General features: G+C 35.0%; 1 protein-coding gene across 1 annotated transcript in view; it reads right to left on the bottom strand.

Moving 5' to 3' along the window:
• LOC127881898 (phosphatidylinositol 4,5-bisphosphate 3-kinase catalytic subunit alpha isoform-like) overlaps positions 1-19,312 on the bottom strand; it is a 58,295-nt gene extending 38,983 nt beyond the window's left edge. The window contains exon 1 of the mRNA XM_052430101.1: positions 19,236-19,312. The gene's annotated coding sequence lies outside the window, so the exon portion shown is untranslated. The remainder of the gene's footprint in view (positions 1-19,235) is intronic.
• Between the last annotated feature and the right edge of the window lie 658 nt (positions 19,313-19,970).

Raw genomic sequence — 19,970 nt, 5'->3', positions numbered from 1 at the left:
CTAGTAAGATCGGTGGTCGGGCTAGTAAAACTGTGGGCTAGCTTGTCCGACTGGTTGTACATACAAAATCTATACTGATTCATATAACTATAACTAACTGAAAACCTTTCTCTCTTAATGTGTAAAATAACTATTGTATCCATTATTTACATCAGAACAAAACTAGCGTATATAAATAAACGCGGAGCATTCACATGATTCATCGCTATTTTTAGACGCAAAGGAGAGCTTCCCCCAGAAATAGCTTGTTTCCATTGGTAAAGTTGTCATGAATATTAACCCTTTGCATGCTGGGAAATTTGTAGTCTGCTAAAATGTTGTCTGCTGAATTTCTAAAATTAGCATTTTCTTCAAATTTTTTCAAAGAATACTATCAGAATAGCAAACAGTTTGGATCCAGATGAGACGCCACGTTCTGTGGCGTCTTCTCTGGATCCAAACTGTTTGCAAAGACCTTCAAAATTCGGTTCCAGCACTGAAATAGTTAATGATTTTCTGCAGTGTCGTAAAACTTTACATCATGTTTTTACGACTTCTATCGAAAATCGGTATCGTCAATGTTAACATTTTGGCGTAGCAGACGAGAGAATGTTATTTAAAGAGTGACTTTGTTCAAGATTGGATTTTCGTCCGACAAATAAGTTAATAAAGATGAATCCGACGGTAAAACTGACCCAGATTATGATGGAAAAGGGCATTGGAGCTGTGGTAGCATGGAGCACAGCGGTCAAGGAGGCCAGAATTTGATAACGTTTAATAAATGTCACCTGCTGTACAGACATCATTTGTTTAACTGGTGATAAACAGTGAAATTACAACAAACAATTTATGTTGTTAAATAGTTTTATTTTATTTTTTACTCTGTGCATCAAATAACTTTCTTGTGTTCACTAATTATTTTCTGATAAAACCTGATTAAACAGTTACACGACACAATTCTGTTTATTTGCTATGTCATTTATGATCTAGTAGACATCAGATTCGGGCTTAGTACATTTTAAGAGGAGTTGGTCGGATGGTCTGGCTGTAAAAAAAGTTAATGTCGAACCAATGAAAGGTGATATGAAATGGGCAGTAAAAAATGCTAAAACTTTTCAACAAGACGTATGACCTTTATGACTTTGACCTTTAACCCCAGTGACAGACTCATGCCTTCTGCACAGCGTCTCAATGACCTCAACATTGTAGCCAAGTTTCATGGAAACCCTTAAATGGGTACAAGATATATAGACATGACAAAATAATAAAGGTCAAACTTCTGACCTTGGCATATAACCTTGACCTTCAACAATTGTGACTAAATTATGCCTTTTGCACATCATATCAATGACTAAAACATTTTACGTACCGGTATGATGAAAATCATATCGCAATACAATATGCGGATTGCGATATATACCGATATACCAGTATATTGCTCCAGCACTAGTAGGCGTCAAGCAGCAGAATCAAAACCTACAAATTTTACTAGCAATTATCACTTTATAGCAGGGTTAATATAGATTTGTAGATGTCTATTTATGTATATCAATCATCATGAGAATAACAAATAAACAGGGGTGTCAATTGGCCAAAATCTAAAAACCTGAAAATAAGCCTATCGTTTGGGGACCAGAGCAAAAAAGGGTTAATAATTCATGTAACTTTGTGAACTATTGTTTATAACGTTGTAAACAATATGTCAAAGTAAAATAATTTGTGTTTAAGATGACATTTTGTGACAATAATCTTAAAATTCCAGAACAAATCCTCTGATTTATATCAATATAAAAATTGGTCCTTAAGGGCCAAAATCCTGATTTCAGGAATAATCCTGAACTTTGACACCTCTGATAAATGAGCCTTGTTCTGAGGAAACTGGCCTTATGCATGTGTGTAAAGCATAATCAAAGATTAGCCTGTGCACACTGCACAAAACTTGCCGCTTGTAATGACTTGTTTGTTTATAGGAAGCCTTTTCTTAATTAAGAAAAACCAGTGTAGGCAGTAAGCGTCATCATTGAGTAGCACGTGCAGATTGCACACACTAATCTGGGACTACAATATACGCACATACATTACGCCCAGTTTTCCAGGTCAGACTCAAATTATAACTTTGTACATTTACCTTCATAAACTATTATTTGAAAATTCCAGCACAATTCACTTTTTGTACACTTAAATTTATTATCGGTAGTACATTGAAGATTTCTAAATGGACACTTATTTACACCATACCTAAACAACTGCTTTTGGTCACAAATTTAAATAATGTTCATTATCACAATGTTTGTAAACCTCTTAATATGAATGTCACCATTGCTCAGCCTTTCCTACTTAGTGAACACTTCCTGTTTTGTATTGTGGTAAATTGAAGTAAATGGTAATTAATTACTAATTACATAAATTACACGGCATGAGCAGATGCAAACAGCATGAGAATTAGTCAGTTTCAACTTACCACACTATAAGTATATACAGTCTTGTAACTCAAAAATCCCACTATATAATAAATCAAGTGTGACACTCTTGTGGATGCTACACTTCATGTTAACCCTTTGCATGCTCGGAAATTTGTCGTCTGCTAAAATGTCGTCTGCTGAATTTCATAAATTAGCATTTTCTTCGATTTTTTTCAAAGAATACTATCAGAATAGCAAACAGTTTGGATCCTGATGAGACGCCATGTTCTGTGGCGTTTCATCTGGATCCAAACTGTTTGCAAAGGCCTTCAAAATTCGGTTCCAGCACTTAAAATGTTAAAGATATATACCAGTAGCTTCCTTAGAGCTCATAACTTGTTTGTTTTAATAAATAAGAGTGCACATTGCTCTAAATGAAGGATAAATTCAATATACGTTGCTTGTAACCCTGACATGAATGCATAATCCGCAGTCATAACAAACAACATGTTGACAAATAGAACAATGATAAACAAGAGTTAGTTAGATCACGATTAATGCATTTAAATATTAATGTTCATGTTTTGAGAATATTTTTCTTAACTCATCATAAAAATGTTCTCTACATTTTGATATTAATAGTAATAACTTACATGAGGCACTAAATTTTGTGGCGAGGGGCGCAGTTTTATTTGACACATAATGTAGAAATTTATAAATGACATATGACATTTTAAAAAATCAAGCCGGTTGCCAAATGCATAGGTCTGCAACAAGTGTCATATGTAAACCGATAAACACTTTTTAAGATAATTTGTTTTTCCACACTAAGATATTTTAAGAGTTATGTTCTTCAATTCAAAATGGAATTAATTATTGGTAAATTAAGCTTAAGGTATTTCACTCTTGAAATATGAAATGCAGGGTTTTTTCTCCACTTTTTGGGAAGATAGCCCATGGCTTTGGAATTAGGAATTTTATCGGCATTTTCATGAAATTGGGAAAATAAATTCATTAGCCTTTTTTTCCACGTGAAAAGTCCACTGAGTAGGGAAATACTAAATTTGATATAACTCTTTATAATCATTCAAATTAAAAGAACAAAATCATATAATACTTTGGTAGATGTAATTGAATTGAAATTGAGATAAAATACCCATTAGACTTCTTTCTAAAAAAAAAAAAAAAAAAAATTATTTTTTTTGGAAATTGGGAATTTTTTGCCACATTTTGGGGAAAAAGTATACTTTTTGGGATTGGGAACAAAGCCGAATTTCGGCTATAAAATCGGGCCAAAAAAACCCTGAAATGCAATATATGGGCTGTGCTCTGTGGAAAAGGGATTTAATGCATGTGCCTTAAGTGTCGTTCCAGATTAGCCAGTGCAGTCTGCACAGGCTAATCTGGGACGACACTTTCCACCTAAACTAGATTTTTGCTAAGACGAGACTTTCTTGAAACAAAAATACAATTGCACAGTCTAATCTAGGAGGGCACTTTAAGCACATACATTAAACACCCTTTTCACAGAGCACAGTCCATATATTAACCCATTTATGCCTAGCGTCTAGAAAAAAGGCCTTGGCAAACAGCGTAGACTCAGATGAGATGCCGCATGATGCGGCGTCTCATCAGGGTCTGCGCTGTTTGCTTTAAGGAATTTCTGTAAGAAATATTCTAAATATAGAAATAAATATATAAGACATCCCTTATTTTGGAAATAAGTTGATCCAATTTAGAAAGATTGGAGAGTCCACTAGGCATAAATGGATTATATATCAAACTTAAAAACCTTACTCCCACATCTGCTGTGAAACACTCTCAAAGCAAGCCCTTCCTGTGATATTTATCAGATATTTGCTAAGACTCTTTTTATTGATATTTCATATAAACAAAGAAAAACATTGACAGAATGTTAGCCAAGCCCATTCTTAACCAACCAATGATGACATTTTACCACAGTATACATTGAATGTTAAACATACAGTAATTTACATATTTTAAGTTTCCACATGAATCAAACATCAAAACATCCAAACAGGTGTGGTTACTGATACTTGAATACATTATGTCTGAGGTTTAGCATAACTTCAGTTGTTGTTTTTCACCATTTTGGGCATGGGGCCCAGTCTCAGGTTTGAATTGGGAAATATCTCGTTCTTTTGGCTAAATGTGGGAAATTGATGTTGTTGATTTTATGCTTACAAATACTTTGAAATTGATAATAAAAGTGATTTCAATATGATGTTTTCCAAGGTTCAACTTCTAGAGCTGGACTTCAATCAAAAATTTACTTATTAAAAAAATAATTTTTTTTTGGAAACCTTTAATTGGGAATTTTAAGGTTTCATTTGGGAAAAATAGATACTTTTTTCCATTGGGAATGGTTCCCCCCACCGCACCCAAATTTGAATGAAAAAAACCCACTGAACTTGGTATGTTGAACTTGTTAGTAAGATGTCAACAGTAGATTTAAGAATTCAAACATATTACCGTATTTTACCATTTATAGCGCACTCCCATATATAACGTGCATGCGATTTTTTAAAGCCAAAATGGAGAAAAAAGAATTTAAGACCAAAAACCTAAAAATTGGGCCGAAAATGGCTGCCATTCTTATATTGCGCAATCATTTAATTCTAGTATTTTGGGCGCTTAATTTTTTGTTTAAAAGTAGGGAGCGTTTATACGACCAGGAGCATGGGTTGCATAGCACTATATTTTCGAAAATTTTTAAGATTATTCTCTTGAGAACACCATATATGTCCTTATTGCCGCGCACTGCGCTTTAAATTCGAACCACTATTACCTATTCCTCACATTTGAACAGTGTAACATTTTCATTACCTGCCGCTCACAACATCGTATGACTAGTCTTCTGCAGACCCGCAACATCGCAATGTCCAATTTTACGCAAATCGTCCGTGGATCCCATTTTATTTTTCATCGACTTAAATATTTCCCCATTAAGAGATGCTCCCCATTAAATCCAGTGTGACCCGGTATTTCGCGCCTTCACTGCGTCTAGTTGATCAGTATTTATAGTGTGACAAAAAATACACCCGAAAGCTCAATTCCATACAGTTGGCGTTATCGGTGTAAAGCCATTAGACAAATATCATTTGTTTGTCTCTATTGAAAGAAAATAAAACGATTCTATATCTCTATTGTTGCTTTGTAACCTACGTAGTATACTTGCACGGTAGCATATTAACGCAGAGATCGGAAAATCATTGATAAATGTATTGGCCTTTCAATGCTTAGGGCCAAGAAATTTCGGCAAATCGGAACTCAACTTACGTATAACACTTGCTCAATTAACCGTTAAACTCCACCTCCGTTCTCTGCAAAAGGTTCGAAGGTGGAGCTTTGCAAGTGCTATTATTTAATTGGATGATTGCCATTGAGGAACAAACACAGGATTGGTTCGGCATGTTGATTGCTAGACAAAGGAAGCCAATTTTGTCGGCGAGAAACTTGTCGCTTTATTGCTTCAGACAGGAAGCGGCTTTCCTTTTATGATGTGAAACTGTCAATTCACATAGAGTGCAAATTTTCGGAATTGCTAACATTAAACTTTGGATTAAACTATCAAAATAAAGAAAAAGCGAAGTTGAGACATATGATTGAAATAATTAGCGTCAGTTCAAATAAGACGTTTTGCATTGTAAATCAACGAGTTTTTATGACGACAAAAACTTTAACAAACAATACCGCGACGATGCGGGGATATACCTCGATTTTTTTAATAAAAAATCAATGAAGAAGTGTGAAAACACCAACAAAGACATTTGTTCATCTTTTAATTTTTGTCAAAACTGTTACTACCCCGTTCATTCCTACCCTTTCCTGCTTTTTGTTGTTTCGACAACAGCCCCTTCAGTCTATAGGGTGTAGTTTTCTGCAATAAAAAAATGGCGGCAATTGTGAAGATTTACAATTACGAAATGGATTTTTTGCAATTTAGCAACCAGGAAAGCGTTGTGTCAATGTATTACGCGCACTGAATTATTATTTTGAAATTTGAAGGTAAAAAACTTCGTGCTATGCATGGTAAAATACGGTTAGTCATCAACCATTGGAGGTTGTGATGACTTCATTTTACCAGTGTTTGACACCAACGGGAGTCTTGTAGTATGAGACTTCAGGAATTTAGAAGAAGACTCCTTGTTTTTGTGTCAAGGGAGTCAATTGAACTCCTTAAAAATGATGCTTGAATTATCTAAATTCAAGTGGTTCGTTTCACGAGATCAGAATGTCTGGCGCATCCAAAAATGTACAATCATCATTCTGCTTGCATACATTGACAAAAACAAACCAGTCCAAAATAATTTATTTTGGATATAATTTATTTTGGATAACTGTAACAGTCTTTGTGTGTTGTAATAGTTGAATAAGTATTACTCTGAATCAACCCCATCGTGTCAGGGTGATATTTACGGATATTTTTGGTAAATTAGGTTTTGCTACACTGTCTCTAATCACAACATTGGCTGTTTGTAAAACATGCATGCCCCCCATATGGGCTGTCAGTTGTAGTGGCAGCCATTGTGTGAATACGTTTTTTGTCACTGTGACCTTGACCTTTGACCTAGTGAACTGAAATTCAATAGGGATCATCTGCCAGTCATCATCAATGTACCTATGAAGTTTCATGACCCTAGGCCTAATTATTCTTGAGTTATCATCAGGAAACCATTTTACTGTTTCGAGTCACTGTGACCTTGACCTTTGACCTAGTGACCTGAAAATTAATAGGGGTCATCTGCCAGTCATGATCAATGTACCTATGAATTTTCATGATCCTAGGCGTAAGTATTCTTGTGTTATCATCCGGAAACCGTTTTACTGTTTCGAGTCACTGTGACCTTGACCTTTGACCTAGTGACCTGAAATCAATAGGGGTCATCTGCCAGTCATGATCAATGTTCCTATGAAGTTTCATGATCCTAGGCATAAGCATTCTTGAGTTATCATCTGGAAACCATTTTACTGTTTTGGCCAGTCATCATCAATGTACCTATGAAGTTTCATGACCCTAGGCCTAATTATTCTTGAGTTATCATCAGGAAACCATTTTACTGTTTCGAGTCACTGTGACCTTGACCTTTGACCTAGTGACCTGAAAATTAATAGGGGTCATCTGCCAGTCATGATCAATGTACCTATGAATTTTCATGATCCTAGGCGTAAGCATTCTTGTGATATCATCCGGAAACCGTTTTACTGTTTCGAGTCACTGTGACCTTGACCTTTGACCTAGTGACCTGAAATCAATAGGGGTCATCTGCCAGTCATGATCAATGTTCCTATGAAGTTTCATGATCCTAGGCATAAGCATTCTTGAGTTATCATCTGGAAACCATTTTACTGTTTTGAGTCACTGTGACCTTGACCTTTGACCTAGTGACCTGAAATTCAATAGGGGTCATCTTCCAGTCATCATCTGAATGTACCTATGAAGTTTCATGATCCTAGGCCTAATTATTCTTGAGTTATCATCAGGAAACCATTTTACTGTTTCGAGTCACTGTGACCTTGACCTTTCACCTAGTGACCTGAAAATCAAAAGGGGTCATCTGCCAGTCATGATCAATATACCAATGAAGTTTCATGATCCTAGGCCTAAGCGTTCTTGAGTTATCATACGGAAACCATCTGGTGGACGGACCGACCGACCGACGAACCGACCGATCAACATGTGCAAAACAATATACCCCCTCTTCTTTGAAGGGGGGCATAGTAAAACTAGATTACCCGTAATTGTTTACACAATGCACGTTTTGAGGCCCCAAGGCACAGAAGATGGGAAAGGCTGGGAATCAGTTGTGTGTGAACAGCCCTGTCTCACTAATAATTGATAATTTTAGTAATTGATTGCAGTTTGTTGTCTTTGTTATAACAACTTACTACACTAAATGGTCCCTACATTCCACTCCTCCACGAAAATATATTGCCAGTTACTTAAGAGATATAATCCTAGTTGAAATTGTGCTGTTCATGCATAATATTGTCAAAACTTTTAACATTAACAAATTCTAGCTTCAAATCAACAGTTGTACAGCAAGGGTGACCACTGCTACACAGCAACTGTGCGGATGGGAAAGCTGGATTTGGAGAAAATATGAAAATCGGTAGTTGACGCGTCACGAGAGCTTGACCCAAACATAATTTTAAAGGCATTCAAAAAATGCTGTAACTTGACCATCCTCTACGGGACAGAAAGAAAGACCTGGCAAAAAGCCATCTGGCAACCCGACAGATGAAGAGGATTTTATTTTACCAGAATGCTATTGCAAGGAAACACCAACTCAGGGATGACAGATTTAGAAGTTTTTTTACAGGGACAACTTATGATGAAGATATCCAAGTTTTCGAAGTCTCAGACATCAATAGATGACCAGTGTACACAACGACCATACCAACACAATGACAACAACAGCCCTTTTCAGGGCCCCCATTTTCTAAAGAGAATAATTTTAAGAATTTTCTAAAATATAGTGCTTTGCAACCCATGCTCTTAAGCATATTAACACTTCCTTCCCTGTAAACAAAAAACGTTAAAAAAACTCTAATTAATGATTACACTATACATGTAAAAGTGCAGGCCATTTTCGGTGCGATTTGCAGGTTTTCTTGTCTTGAAATATTTTTTCTCCATTTTTGCTTTAAATAACCTTAGGTTGGTTTATACATTGATGCCTGGTATATATGGTCAAATACGGTACATTGCAATAATGCAACCTTGGCTGTTAACAAGGAAAATTTCACAGCTACTTTCCAATTAATGCATGGTTCTTATCTCCTAACCCTTTCAGTGCGGGAACCGAATTTTAAAGGCCTTTGCAAACAGTTTGGATCCAGATGAGACGCCACAGAACGTGGCGTCTCATCAGGATCCAAACTGTTTGCTATTCTGATAGTATTCTTTGAAAAAATAGAAGAAAATGCTATTTTTAGAAATTCTGCAGACGACATTTAAGCAGACGACAAATTTTCCAGCATGCAAAGGGTTAAATATGCACATGTTCATGATGCGTAAAAACAATTCTATGCATCAATTAAAAAAAAATAAAGGGGCCTTTTCACGTTTTGGTAAATTGAAAAAAAAATAAAAAAAGGTTTCAGATTCACAAATTTTTCTTTTAGTTATGGTATTTTTGAGGAAACAGTAAAACATAACATTTACAATCCTCTAAAATATCTATTATATGCATCTGTTTACACTCTAAAAACCTGAAAAATATAAAGCGTTGCAACGCGAAACGATTGAACAATTTGGAGAGTTCTGTTGTTGTTGTATTGTGTGATACTACGATGATTGCTTATATGAAGTAAAAAATTATTCTCTCATTGTGTGAGTATGGATAGCCTAGTTGTCTAAGTGATAGACTTTTACTCCAGAGGTCATTGGTTCCAGCCCAGTTGAGGGTTACTGTTTTTTCTTTCTTTAATTTTATTCTTGTTTTTTACTGGAGCTTTTAAGATACCATGTTTGCATTTATCAATATAAAGCATACAGTGTCAAACTTCAATACAAGCCAAAATCTGTGAAAAGGTCCCTTTAATGAAAGAGAAAAACATACAGTTACTGAACTCATCATAAAACAAGCAAGCAAACATTGTCATTTACAAACAAAGTCTTATCTTTTATTATTAATACAGGTACATGAATTAATTGACCTATATCCTCTGAATCAAACAGTTGATTTCCTATTGATTTTCAAAATTTTGGGCCAACGATTGACAATTCTATAAATAGACTCAAGGGGTTCCCGGGATTAAAATAAATTGTGTAAAAATTTGGATGTGCAAATAAGATCAAATTTTATTGTGTGTTAGTTTTAATTCGTTTTCTTCTTAAAAATGTGTGATAATATTTACATGCATATCGACCGACATACATATTTACAGATGATGACAGTGATTTTCTGAATCCTGAATTTGAGTTGTGAAATCCCTTCATAATGAAATTGGTTGCAGGTCTTTTCCGCCCTATGCCACAGGTCTGAATATTGGCCCCATTCCAATGCAAATCTGGTTGTTTTTTTTCCCAAAAAATATCCCAATTCAAAAAAATTATTTATTTTTTTTAAACCTTTTAAACCTTTAAATATATCAGTTAACCTGATCCAGTGTAGAAAATATAAAAATATTGTATAATTAAATTATCTGTTGCCTTGAATTTGTTTTAAAAACAGTAAAATATGTTATATTGATTATTTAAAACTTTCCTTATTTTCCCAAAAATCCATTGTTCCATGTGATTTTCTTCCCCTCAAAAAAGGCCAGGCCCTTTCCCCAAAATCAGATAAAAAACCTGCACTTATCACACATGTTCATAATATTTTGTAAAATTTTAATCATGTGTTATCCAAAAAGTCGCTATTTACCAGTTAACGGCTTCTTTGAAATATAAGAAACACTCTTTACATGAACATGCGATTATTTTTCCCAATAGAGCCAGTTTTGCGATTAATTTTTTTCCCAAAATGGGTTTTTTCACGGCACGAAATTCCCGAAATTCCAGTGTGGCATTTTCCCAAAATGGAGCAGAAAAGGCCTGGGTAGGGGCAGAGGAATGTGTTGTGTCATCCTGTGCAAGTTTTTACATACATGTAACAAATGCAATTGTCATTAGTCCATATAAACGTACTTTGATAATTTTTTTTATGGCGGCTCTGGGAGTACAAATGCACCCCTTCATAAATTTAATCATGGCTCTGCACACAGCATTGTTGCACATCACTAAACAGATGTGGTTTGTAACCAATTAAGGAAAGCAGTGCCCCAGATTATGAAAAGCTGCGTATCTGCATCTTTCACCCTATTAAAATGTTTAAAAACGCAAAGAAATACAATATCATGTGTATTGAAAACTCAACCAACTTTTACGCAAATTCGTCAAATTTAATGCATACAATACATTAGCTTCGATCGAAAATGCTTTGCTCATTTTCGGTATTTTCTCTTTATGATGCGAAATAAAAATGTCTAAGAGAGGTTGAAAGACGTCCACGATAATCCCGCCAAAATATCAGTCGATATGTTTGACAGTTACAAAGATGTCAGTTAACATCAGGGTTTTTTTTAAGTTTAAAGTTTATATTTATATATGGACAGTTTCAAGGATTAAAGACGCTATGAAACATCAGTTTATTTAAGTTAGTTATATTAGTTTACAGTTTTATTGAATCAATACAAGGGTGCAGCTTCAACTGAAGTAAAGCCAGGGGTTTTTATCTGATTTTGGGGAAAGGGCCTGGCCTTTTTTGAGGGGGAAAAATCGCGCAAAATGCCGGATTTTGGGGGAAACAAGATGTGTTTGTGAAACACAATGTCCCCCTATATGATGTTTGACCTTGTAGGATGACCTTGACCTTGTAAAGGATGACCTTGACCTTTCACCACTCAAAATGTGCAGCTCCATGAGATACACATGCATGCCAAATATCAAGTTTCTATCTTCAATATTGCAAAAGTATTAATAAAATAAGCGATTTGGGCCACATATATTTGACCTCTGACCTTGAAGGATGACCTTGACCTTTCACCACTCAAAATGTGCAGCTCCATGAGATGCACATGCATGCCAAATATCAAGTTGCTATCTTCAATATTGCAGAAGTATTTATAAAATTAGCGATTTGGGCCACATATATTTGACCTCTGACCTTGAAGGATGACCTTGACCTTTCACCACTCAAAATGTGCAGCTCCATGAGATACACATGCATGCCAAATATCAAGCTGCTATCTTCAATATTGCAAAAGTATTCATAAAATGAGCGATTTTGGCCACATATATTTGACCTCTGACCTTGAAGGATGACCTTGACCTTGACCTTTCACCACTCAAAATGTGCAGCTTCATGAGATACACATGCATGCCAAATATGAAGTTGCTATCTTCAATATAGCAAAAGTTATTGCAAAATGTTAAAGTTGGCGCAAACAGACAGACCAACAGACCAACAGACAGGGCAAAAACAATATGTCCCCCACTATAGTGGGGGACATAAAAATCACGCGTAACACCGGATTTTGGGGAAAATAAGCAAAGTCTTAAATAATTAATTCAACATATTTTGCTGTTTTTAAACCAAAATCAAGGCAACAGATAATTTAATTATGCAATATGTTATATTTTCTACACTAAATCAGGTTAACTTATGTATTTAAAGTTAAAAAAAAAAAAAAAAAAAAAAATTTTAGGGGAAAAAAATGAAGTCTGGGGGAAAATTTACCTGCTGAGGGGAAAAAAAATCTGAGGGGAAAGGGCCGATTTTCGGCGGGTCCCAAAGAAGGAAAAAAAGCCCTGAAAGCAGCGATGATTTTAAGGTTTGCATTTTTACAACTCATTTCACCCTATTTCGAGAATGAAATCACCCTATTTTTCAAAATCAATGGGTGAAAATAATTATCTTGACATTTAATTTACCTGAATATCAGCCTACAGAAGTTATCCTATGCAAGCAACCTAAAAATATGACAAATGTTTCAACACACTATTCTTGCTGACATTTTCATTTTGAAATTTGAGTGTAAATATTCGACATCTGTTCTACATCATTATTGACTAAGGTTACATCAAATATCACATTGTACAAAAGATTGGTGTACTTCAACCTAATTGATAGCCACACTTTTAGTGGGCAACATTACGACAGTTTCAGAACATGGTGAATAGAGCAAACGAAAGAATAACAAAGTAAACAAGAGCACCGCCCTGCGGGTGCAGACCGCTCATCTATTTTCTTTTTAAAGGTGAAGGGACTCTCAATTTCAATCACAAAGGAGGGAGGGGTGGAGTGAAGAGGGGTGTATAGTGTGGGGGTGTGGTCATTTATTACATTATCTTCCAAAAATGCGAAAAAAAACTGCAAAAAAAATAAATAAAAAATTTCGGGGGTGGAGAGGTGGGGGGGTGGGATTCTTGGGTGCGATGGTTGGACGGTATTTCAAAAATAAAATAATAAAAATAAATATTTGTATTTTTTAACCGTTTCAAAAAAATAATTTGGGGGGGATGGGGTGGAGGGTATAGTGTGAGGGTGTGGTGGTCATTTGTGAGATGATCTTAAAAAAAATTATAAAAACTGGGGGGGAGGGGGGGGGGGGCGTGGGGGATGGTTTGGGTGGAGTCTATTGTGGTATGTCAAGTAAGAGTTGTTTTGTCAAAGTATCAATCAAATCTAATCTTAAATAAAGAAGTTATGACAATTTTAGCAAAATTTAATAATTTGACCTTGAGAGTCAAGGTCATTCAAAGGTCAAGGTAAAATTCAACTTGCCAGGTACAGCAACCTCATGATAGCATGAAAGTATTTGAAGTTTGAAATTGAAAGCAATAGCCTTGATACTTTAGAAGTAAAGTTGATCGAAACACAATATTTAACCATATATTCAAAGTTACTAAGTCAAAAAAGGGCAATAATTCTGTAAAAATGACAACCAGAGTTATGCAACTTGTCCTTTTACTGTCCCCTTATGATAGTTTGCGAGTGTTCCAAGTATGAAAGCAATACCTATGATACTTTAGGGGTACAGTGGACCAAAACACAAAACTTAACAAAATTTTCAATTTTCTAAGTATAAAGGGCCCATAATTCCGTCCAAATGCCAGTCAGAGTTACATCACTTTGACTGCACAGTCCCCTTATGATAGTTAATAAGTGTTGCAAGTATGAAAGCAATAGCTTCAATACTGTAGGAATAAAGTGGACCTAAACACAAAACTTAACCAAATTTTCAATTTTCTAAGTATAAAAAGGGCACATAATTCTGTCAAAATGCCAGTCAGAGTTACATAACTTTGCCTGCACAGTCCCCTTATGATAGTTAGTAAGTGTTGCAAGTATGAACAGGGGTTTTTTTGGGCTGTGGGGGAAGGGGCCTTTAGCCCTTATGTGGGGGAAATTTTACATGGGATTTTCCACTTTGGGGAAAAAATGTGCGCCTGGGAATTTTCGCGGCATTTCCCTTTTTGGGGGATTTGTTTACTTACTTTCTCATTATTACAATACGTTTGTACATGTTTGAACTATATTCATTGTTTTTTTCATAATTTATTACCTTTGGCAAGGTTAAATTGAAATAGAATTGAGATAATATAATCATGAGACACATCTTTCTATTAAAAAAAAAAAAAAAAAAAAATGTTTTTTTTTTAGGGGGAATTTTTGGTTCTGAGAGGGGAAAAAACCAGCCTAGTTTGGTGGGGGAAGACGCCAATATTTGGCGTCTGTTATATAAGGTTAAAAACCCCGGATGAAAGCAATAGCTTTGATACTAAAGGAATAAAATGGACCTAAACACAAAACTTAACCAAAATTTTCAATTTTTTAAGTATAAAGAGGGCACATAATTCTGTCAAAATGCATGCCAGAGTTATCTCACTTTGCCTGCCCATTCCCCTTATGATAGGAAGTAAGTGTACCAAGATTGAATGCAATAGCATTGATACTTTCTGAGAAAAGTGGACCTAAACGCAAAACTTAACCGGACGCCGACGCCGATGCCAAGGTGATGACAATAACTCATAATTTTTTTTCAAAAAATAGATGAGCTAATAAAAGCAATTATTTCTTGCTGTAATGGTACCATTTGAATAAGTTTGTGCTTTAGACAGGTAAACATTGATACGTTTTTGCAGCATCTGTGTTCCTTAGCATTTACAGTGGTGATCAAATTTTGCACCTTTGGACAAAAGACGGCGCATTGCAACTCTCAGCAACCAATAGCTGGGAGATGGAATATTGCAACTACTGTATAGTGTTTTTCCCAGGAGGGCAAAGGGGCATGTTGCAGAAATTCAAAAAGTGCATTTTAACGCGCAGTTTATGCAAAAAAGGGCAGGCATAGGCGTGGTGCCTTTTAAGCCACTTTCACATTTCCTTCTCCATTTGCGCCAACCTCCTTTTACAGGACGGCATTTTCAGTCTTTAACAAATATTAGCAACACGCCTTTACAATTAAATAATAAATTGTCCAAATTAAACACGAGTCTGCTATATATTTATGTATTCCAAAATGCACTGATCAACACGTCTTTACAGACGTAGAGATGTGATTAAAGTTCGATTAAAAAGAAATCTTTCGGTGCAGGGCGATCTGAAATGACATAATGGGGTATTTTATAAAACGGTATGTATATTGAAGCCCTATAGACGTTGGCAGGTAAGTTACATTTGACACACATTTTAATACACAATCCCCTCTTCACACCTTTCATGTCGCCAGCTAAAGAACCCGTTTTTTAAGAAAAAAATCCGTTTTTTGAAGCCCATCATGTGTTGGCAGGAAAGACATATATAAGAATTGACACGCATTATAATACAAGGCCACAATTTTCACACCTATCAAATCTCTAGCTAGATAGTCCGTATATTTGGTTTATCTACTATTGTAAAGGTGTGTAAGTTAATTGCCATAGGTTAATACATAATTAATATTAAATTGTGCATTTACTCTGAACATAAGATTAAACACGAACATGTTTTTATTGACTGTACGTGATTACTTATGATAATTTTAACATGAATCCCTATCGAACACAGAAATTTGTGTTTGCATCCAGGGTTTTTTTTCCACTTTTTGGGAAGATAGCCCATGGCTTTGGAATTGGGAATTTTATCGGCATTTTCATGAAATTGGGAAAATAAATTCATTAGCCTTTTTTTCCACACGAAAATTCCACTGATTAGGGAAATGCTAAATTTGATTTAACTCTTTATAATCATTCAAATTAAAAGAAAATCATATAATACTTTGTAGATGTAATTGAATTAAAATTGAGATAAAATACAGATAAGACTTCTTTCTAAAAAAAAAAAAAAAAAAAAAAAAAAAAATTTTTTTTTTTTTTTTTTAAATTGGGAATTTTTTGCCACATTTTGGGAAAAAAGTATACTTTTTGGGATTGGGAACATAGCCGAATTTCGGCTATAAAATCGGGCCAAAAAAAACCCTGGCATCGATCTAAGAACATGTTTCTTATGCGATGCGTATAAAGATTACTTAATTCTAATTTGGCCTGTTTTATACACCCTCGCATATGCTTTGGAGCAGTCAGTATGACAACGTTTAAATCGAGCACTGTTATAGATTAAATCAACTCGATTAATATAGTAGATTAGAGGTTGCCGTCTCTCGAGTAAATCAAGCAGAGTAGGAGCGTCACAGACAATCAAGGAAGCTGATTTTGCGGACCAAGTTAGGTCGTAAGGCAATAAAGATGTTATGGATAAGGGCGCGTGGCGAAATTTGCCTTTGAAAAGGGCAGAGTGGCGATCCGGGAGGGCAGCGTGGCTTTTCGCCACGCTAAAATGACCTGGGAAAAACACTACTGTAACATCGTATTAACAACAATGTTTTAGTGTCAAAATAATAACAGATTAACATTTCAACTCCAATAAAATATGATAGACTTTCAAATATTTGACACTCCCAGGGCTTCCGCTGTCGTTCGCCAAATTCGCCGTTGGCGAAAATTTCGCAAATTCGGCGAATAAAATTCTCGGTTGGCGAAGATGCTCGGCGAAACGTTTTTAAAATTCGGCGAATAAAATTCTCGGTTGGCGAAAATGCGAAACGTTTTTTGCCTGTCAAGTACCATCCCAGATAGTAAACTCTTTAAACCGTCGACTGTGCATTAATACATCATCGTGTTATTAACCAGAAAATTTGATACGCAGTCTGCAGCAACACCGGTCAGAACCGGTCATCGAAACAAAGGAAACTTGCTGGTGCATTGTGTACTGGTAGTGACGTCACCATCTATGTATAGAACGCTTGCTGGTGTGAAAACAAAAGGTGTTATCGAACATTATGTCAATACCACGGGCCTGGCAAAAGCATTTAACAAAAAACTATTTCTTCACAAAAACACATGAAATCTTGTTTCAACAGGAATTTGAGAGCATTTCTGTTTAATAATTTCATTATTATAATATTTTGGGAAAGGTAAAGTTTGATTAAGAAACCAACAATTTCGGAAATAAAAAGTATACCATTCACTCGTAGTAATATATTTCGGATATGTTAAAAATTCGGACATTTATGTGTTGGTTTGTTGTTGATATTTGTAAAACTATGTTTTATCATATTTCAGGCAACTAGAATGGATGGTAGCAATTATCTGGGCCTTTCTGTCAAGAAATATGCGTTAAAAACATTCATTTATGCCTAGAAATCATCCACCACTTACAGAAAATTTTTTAACAACAGAAGCTGTCAAAGCTGATGTATATCATATCCAAATGACCAAATATAACTGTTTAACAATATGAAGTGAGAAGCTTTGAAAATAAAGCATCTTTAGTCTTGATCAACTGTTATGTTTTGCAAATATTGAAATATGTGCTCAAGAATGAATATCTTTAATATAATGAAAATGTGCTTATTTTGTAAACAATGTGAACTGAACATGTGCTTATGATGTATGAATAAACTGATATTCTGTTATGTAGAATAAAAGTATGATTATTACATTGATGTATGTATATCTAGATGTATGCATATCTATAAATGTTTTTTTTATAAACTGATATTCTGTTATGTACAATATTTTAAAAGGATGATTATAGTAATAAATATATTTAAGCTTCATATTGTAGTTATTTGTGTTCTTACACCCCTAGACAGCGATTTTCCTTGTCCAATTGGGAAAAGTACCCGTACCGGTCCGATTGGGAAAAATTGAGTCGTGAAAACCTCAAAATTGGGAAAAATCGAGTCGTGAAATCCTGAAATTGGGAAAATCGCATCGTGAAGTTTGGGTCTTATTGAATACATCATACAGTTCATACTTAATTGAACATACCCATTTAAATAATCATTTGCAGGCATGCCTTAATGACCATTAAGTTATAAAGTTTATATAAATAACAAAATATTATAAAGAACACACCAAATCAATTACTAGTTGTTTTAATCTCTTTTAAAGCAATGTCTCTCTCTTTCATTTTTGTGAAAATTTCAACAATCTTTGATGTTTGATCATCACTCAGTTGCTTGCATCCCTCCCTGCACAGCATCATTATTGCTGTCAATGTGTCCTGTGATAGATGGTTCCGATTGGTTTTTTGGCATAATATTTGCTATTATGACTCATTTCAAACTACGATAAGGTTACAAACCGACGTAAAACAGTACGCTGGCTGCCTGGCAAAAGAACCGGAAACAGTAACAACTCTATTCATTGAATGCGCTGAATAATAAAACCCGAAATTAATCGAGCGCGTGGTTACACACAACTATACGATTTTCTTTGTTCGCTCGCCGAAAGTTGGTTTTTTTACGAAACTTTCTATCGTTTTGAGAAAAAATTCGGACGCTGATTGGGATTTTTCCAGATGCCGATTGGGAATTTGGGAATTTTCGCTCGATTGGGAAAGTACCGTTTTGGGAATTTGGGAATTTTCGTTTGATTGGGAAAGTACCGTTTACCGGTACTTTATAAAGAAGGAGGAAAATCGCTGCTAGACTTTCAGGAGGCGGTCCCAAATGCTTGGCTAAAACTTTGGCTACAGTTTCTAAAATTTGGCTACAAAAAACTCCAATTGGCTAAAATGTTGGCTATTGAAATTTTTGAGCCAGGGGAAGCCCTGCACTATTTGAAAGTGTTCACTCTTGAATTTTCCGTTCTAAGCGAAATCTTACTTTTATTTGTTACTATTGAACAACGAACACAGTAGTTCGGATTTTCGGACACGTTAAATGTTTTTTATTGTAAAAGTAAAATGATTCACTCAAATTGATTGACATTTATCAATATTTAATATATAAGCGAGTAAATCTGATATTATTTATAGTATAGGCCGATAAATCGATTGATACGCTAAAAAAACTTACTTTGTAATTTGTTGTTTTCTTTTTTCTCACAGCTATCCGCAGCAAATACTTAGTGTTTTTTGATTGCTTGTTGTTTGGGGCTACACTTCACCATAATAATTGAAAGTAACCCAAAGAACATTATATTGAATGAAAACCAAAAAACTTTGTCAGATAACAGTGAAGTAGCTGATATTTTCAATGAATTTTATATAAATGTTGCGAAAGATATTGGAAAAGATTTAAATTGTGATGAAAATAACCATCCTAGTATCGATACAATTCTTGGACAAAATATCTCTCAAGATTGCTTTATTTTTCGCACGTTGAACAATCCACAGATATTAGTAGTATATGCAGTAAGGCAGCACAGCAACTTAATATCTTGAAGAGAATAGGGAAAAACCTCTGTCGCTTAAGTAGACTGACCATTTTTCATTCCTTTATTCTATCAAATTTTAGTGTTTGCCCTCTAACTTGGCATTTTTTTGCTCTAAAATTAATACAGATAAAATTGAAAAAATACAGGAAAGGGCGCTCCGTTTTGTATATGAAGATTATATTTTTTCCTATGATCAATTACTTAGAAAAGCAAATCTACCTAGCCTGTATATTAGGAGAATCAGAGTCATGGCACTTAACACTTTTAAAATTATCAATTATATGACACACCCTGTTTTAAATGACCTTGTTATTAAACGTGACGCTCGTTATTATTTCAGGTACTCCAACTTTCTAGAGATTCCTCAGGTTAAA

This window comes from Dreissena polymorpha, chromosome 5 (genome assembly GCF_020536995.1).
Source record: "Dreissena polymorpha isolate Duluth1 chromosome 5, UMN_Dpol_1.0, whole genome shotgun sequence".
Classification (NCBI taxonomy): domain Eukaryota; kingdom Metazoa; phylum Mollusca; class Bivalvia; order Myida; family Dreissenidae; genus Dreissena; species Dreissena polymorpha.
This window is presented reverse-complemented; position numbering and strand designations above follow the sequence as displayed.